This window comes from Semicossyphus pulcher, unplaced genomic scaffold, assembly GCF_022749685.1.
Source record: "Semicossyphus pulcher isolate SPU_LCO1_2020_fin unplaced genomic scaffold, fSemPul1.0.p SCAF_41, whole genome shotgun sequence".
Classification (NCBI taxonomy): Eukaryota; Metazoa; Chordata; class Actinopteri; order Labriformes; family Labridae; genus Semicossyphus; species Semicossyphus pulcher.
The window spans coordinates 291,650-297,500 of record NW_027211717.1 but is presented as its reverse complement, the minus strand read 5'-3'; positions in this window follow the sequence as shown (position 1 = coordinate 297,500).

Below are 5,851 nucleotides of genomic sequence, written 5' to 3'. Positions count from 1 at the left end.
AGAAATAATCCAATTATCCTCAGCGATTGTGATGCCAGGATGTGAGCCGTGACAGACTCACACTCGGGTGGGGGCTCCCGGTCTGTCAGAGGAGGGAGGGAGGGAGGGAGCAGGTCGACCTCAGCAGAGAGCAGACGGAGCACGAGTCGGTCACAGCTGCAGACAGGTGACACGATGACAGCTCACCTGCTGCACTCTGCTGTCTGTCACTGTCAGGGTGTGTGAGGGGATTCCCTTCACACTGCTTCACTGCTCCATTACACACACACAACACACACACGACAACATCATCTGTGTCGGAGCAGGGACGTCTCAGGGAGCACGGAGCACAGGGTGTGTGCAGGTTTGTCTCTGCTGCGTTTCAGTTCACTCTGCAGCAGCAGAATAAAAACTCTGAGCTGGTCCTGAATCAGCTCTTAAAACCTCCCTCTGACTGTGAGGAGACTGTGATGGATGTGGACATGTCGTGTCTCCTTCACTGATCCGTCTCTGCCTCACAGATCAAAGCTCTTTGAAATCAGTGAAGCTGAATCCCTCACAGGTCGAGACAAACACCGAAGCTTAATGCAGCTCAAAATCTCCTCATATCACAGGTTCATCGAGTTCAGGAGTCACCATCAAAGAGAGAGAACGGAAGAGTCCAGCCGGAGGAGGTTTGAAGATCGTCGGAGGAAGTTTAGGTTAAAGATGCTGCAGAAGAGCGAGCGATTAGAAGTCACAGTGACATCACATCAGGTTTATTCATCGCTCAGTCGCAGCACCAAGAGTCTGAAGGATGAAACAAGAATATAAAAGCAGATTCGTCGAGCGTCTGCAGCTCGACAGACGGACGTCTTTCATTGAGATGCTTTCACAAAGAAATCCTGCAGAGAGAAGAAGATGAAGAAAGGAAGCGTGGCTCAGATGCAGGTTAAAGTTTGCTGCTGTCACCATCAAAGGTTCATCAACTAATCAGCAGTGAACAGGAAGTGCAGCTGAGGCTGATGGGAATGTTTTGCAGGTATTCGGTCAGTTGTTAGATATTATCCTGAGGAGAACATCAGTGTCTGAACCTCGTTCACAACAAACCAGCCAACAGAAATGTCACATGTCATGGTAATTACAGTGGAGAGAGGCCCAGACAGGGTGGTGGCCCCTGATGTGAGGTGGAGGGGTCAGTCAGTCTACAGGTGTATGAGCGAGCAGGTAACCTCTCTGCAGCCGGCCCTGGATGGAAGATGGACAGTACCGCTGGAGACGGAGCGAGTCTGTAAACATGCAGCAGAATTCGTGCTCAGACACATATTTACAGACAAATGGTCGTTTGAGCTAGCTGCTGGGTTTCATGTTCGGCCTCTCAGACCTGCTCTTTGCTCAGAGGTCTCAGGACGTCATGTGACCCTCACAGGCTCCCGTATCCGTGTCGAGTGATTAGAAGGAAATCTGTAAAATCCTGCACCTCTTTGATCAGACGACCCGCATCAAAGCTCGCTCGTCGGCCGCTCGGCAGATTGTCTTCATGTCAACACGGCTTAGTCCTCCACAGCACGCCACGTTTAACCCCTCACTGACCCCCGTCTGCTGCAGCTGCTGCAGGCCAGGGACACACATCAACACACAGATACACACACAATGTCTTCATGTTATGGAGGCACATTCTGTTGTAATATTCTGAGCTGTGTTTACATGTTTGACATGTTTGGTTCAGGTTCCGTTCAGACATCAGACGCTGCTTCTCTCCTGCTGTTCTGAAATCAGGACTTATTTCTGGGACTTGATTTTAGTGCAGGATTTAAAAAGCAGATCAGAGCTGTGTCTGTGACCCCGCTGACCCCGGAGCGCTCAAATCCACAAATCAGATCACACACAAAATCTACAGCATCATTACACCACGAGAACCTGCTTTCATGCGCACAGTCCTCCGTGTGTTTGTGTGAGAACGTAAGAGAAATGAAATAACTTCACATCAATCACCTCACGTATGAATCTGTATTAATTCATTGACTCCAGCAGCACGTGCAGCCGGCACGCTGATCTTTCCTGGGGACTCTGAGATGCAGACACATCGTCTGCATGGCAACCAGCTGCAGCTGCTGACACAGTTAATTGTGATTGGTGGAGCTAAAACAGGCCACAGTGAAACTAAACTCTGCAGCAGCACTTGGCCTTCACTGCCAAAGGTCAAACCCAGAAGTGAGGATGAATCATTGTTTCACTGTAGCTCTGTGTTTGTTCCTGCTACGCTTAATTAACCAGGCTGGTCTCCTGCAGGCGGAGCTCTGATGTGACACGGGAGCTTTCATCTGCAGCACAACAGAAACACACTTTATACTGTAACACTTCACACGCTCCAACTGCCAGTGATTAAATGAATAACTGAGGCGAGAAACTTTCACACGCTTGTCATCGATGTTTTCTAACAGAGAGAGCGACGCCGCCTCAGGCAGAGCGATGCACGAGTGACCTTCACAGCTGGAAACTGAAGTTAGAGGCTCAGTCAATGCATGGAAGCAAGCACACAGATTCTGGAGGTGCACAACAACAATCCACAGGAGCCTGCAGGACAGGAGAGCCAGTAACATGTCAGCTATCATGTTCACCAGGCGGCCATTTTAACCTGCAACATGCTAAAGATGGGGAGCTCAAATGTGTCCACATTTCAAGCTAATACTACATATGTGATGAGCTACAGTCCGACAACAGCTTGCATGTTAGCATTCACTCACCAGCTAGTGTCAGCTGTCATATCTGAGTCAGAGACTCTGTCAGTTTCAGTGTGTGGGGCTTTTATTTTGAAGGAGATGGTGCTGTTGAAGCTGGATAGAGTTTGACCGCCTTGTTCATTCTCTGGATTATCGTGTTGTTGTTTTTATTATAGTCACAAAGTTAGGTTGAGGCTGCGTGCTAACGTTACCTTAGCTTGTGTTGAATGCTAGCTAACGTGAGCGAGTCAGGGGTTAAAGCCTGCAGCAGAGCCTCTTCAGGTCTTTGCAAAGTTGATGTTAGCATTCATCCACCTCAAGCTGTAAGCAGACCTCAGTCAGTTTCTGCTGTTCAGAGTCTCATTAGGGATGGAAAATGCAGTAAAAGTGAGCGTCTGCATGTGTTTCTTATAAAGCTGACCTGCAGGAGGCGAGCTGATGAAGCACACTCACCTCGTCTGCATGGTTTCCTCTCTGCGTTACAGCAGCTTCATTAATGTTCAGGAAACAAGAAACATGAGAGGAACAAGCTGCTTTCACTTAACGCGGCAGCTTCAGTGTGAAAGTGGAATAAAATAACTTTTTACAGTCAGAATAATGCTTCTTTATCAGGCCGTCCTGAGTGAACACAAACACCACTTGTGCATGTGAGTCCTTGTTTCACAGGTTCAACACAGACAGAGTTTTAGAGACACTCTGAAAATGATCCCATTGATTTTACAGCTCAGACAAACTCATCATCTGTATTGATCATCGATGCTATACTTCATTTGGAGGATCACATGTCATTAGATCGAACCACGTGTAGCACAGCGCTCCTGACTGTTAGCTCATGTGTTTGTTCAACACGCTGTAGATGATACAGGACTGTCACTGTGCAACATTTTACAGAACATAATGTCGTAAAGTAAGAACATGACAAATCACTGCTCTTCACCTGGCTTTGGCTAACATGACAGTCAGCTAGCTCACATCACAAACCTTGTTAGGGAGGATGCGGTCGCAATCAGAGCACGTTTGAAAAGCGGGGGCCTCCCTCCCTCAGAGTTGAGCGTTTGGGGGCTCGGCCCTAAAACAGAGAGAACCACGGCTGTGATCAGCTGATGCTCTGCTCCACTTTGGTGCTGATTGGCTGGCCTGGCCTTTGTTCTGTGTCCATATTCACAAGTGTGAATAACTACAGCTTGCAGGTTCTTTGTAGGATATATCAGAGCACTATGATACTGATGAAGTGCCTGCAGCGTGTTGACGTCCAGCTCGTCACAGTCGGAGAGTGCATTCACATGTATGCTCCTCTGAACAGGCTCAGAGCCTCCACATCAGGACGTGTACCTGGAATACAGACTGAGCCTCTGCTGCTGTGAAGCAGGCAAACACAACACACACACACACACACACAGAAACCTGCCCGTCAAATCTGCATCTCCTGCTGGATTACAGCGCTGTCAGGTGACCAGACATGGTTGCCTGGAAACCCCGTCTGCATGTGAGGCGGCGAGAGAGGGAGTCACAGCGTGTTCAGTCAGGAGAGAGCAGCGTGGTGTGTGTGTGTGGTTGTGTGTGTGTGTGTAAAGACACACACAGAAAGAAAGAGGGGAAATCCTCACGTTGGATGAAGATCAAACTCACGCTGAGGAGACGAACATGAAACAAGAATCTTAAAGAGTGAAATCAACGAGAACAAGAAAATCTGCTTCATTTCACAGCCTCCATCTGTTCCTGACCGCTGACGACACGCAGCCTCGTGCATCAAACATGATGGTCTCTGTCAGGAGGAGAGCACGCTCAGATGTGTGTGTGTGTGTGTGTGTGTGTGTGTTAACGTGTGACCTGTATCGTCTGAGGGGCTGTTGTCCGACGGGTTTAAGAGACCTGTAGCTGTAAACCTTTAAACAATCATGTATGCCTTCTACGTGTCCCGTTCACCACCTTCTAACTCGCACTGACACCTTTTAAAGAGCGTCACCTCGCACCGACACCTGAGCGACCTTCTCTGCTGGTACTGTCCATGGCCTCCTAAAGAAAAGTCAGACAGCTTCTTGTTTTAGTTTAAGAAGAACAGTGATATTTCTGCCTGCATGTTTCTGTGGTGTCTCTGTGGACATTAGTCGGGACCTGCAGAAATATTCTTCATGTTTTTAATGTAAACGAAGCGAATGGTCCAAAGTTATTTCCCTGATCCAAAAATCACGTCTTCAAATGTTTCGTCCAACGAACATCTAAAATGTTTAAAGAGGAAACTTCACAATCGGTGTCATTTTTGCTTCAAACTAAATGATCGAGTGTTTACCAAAGAGTTTATTGATAAATCGACAGTTTGAATCAGAGTTAAACACGTGATCGGACTCCTCTGTGAAGCCCCCCCTCACAGACCCCTCCTCTCTCTAATGAAAGCCAAACAAAGCCGAGTTAATGGACGGGTGAAGAACAACAGAGCCGGCCGGCGAGGCGGGGGATTGTTGTGCTGATGGGGGAAATGGGACAGAGTTAGTCGTGCTTATAGGAGGGAGAAAAGGGGGGAACTCCTGCTGTGTTCATCCCCTGCAGCCACCCACACCCTCCTCCTCCTGCTCCTCCTGCTCCTCCTCCAGCTGCAGCTACCTGAGAGGGTGGGGTCTGGGGGGAGGGGGTGGAGCTGAAGGACTCGAGGCATGCGGGAAACTCGAACCCCGAACACATCCAGAGAATCTACAACAACAAGAGTCCTTCAGTCAGCAGAGGAGGACGCAGACTCGCGGCCTCCAGCCACTCACAGCTTCACATTCAGAGAAGAAAGAAAAACAACTGTTGAAAAGAAATAAAGAAATAGAGACACTGAGAGATTGTTGTTTGTGAGCCTGATGCTCATTAAGATTCATCCTCTGGGGATCAAGCACCAGATCATGTGGCCATCCGTCCGATTGGACGCAGCTTTGTTGACTTCGTCGGTTTGTGGACTGCTGCTTCGAAGCCATGAGTTTGGTATTTTGGCCTTCACCTTTTTTGATTTCTACAACCAGAAGTGACCATATTTGGATAAGAGGGCTGAGCCTGAGAGGAGCGACGGGTTAGCAAACGCTAAGCTATCAAAGCTAAACAGTGCGTGTCCGAATGGACCAGTTAACCATCATGTGTCCAACAGAAGTTATCAGTGCTAACAAATAAAATACTGAGTGTAAAAACAGTGTGTG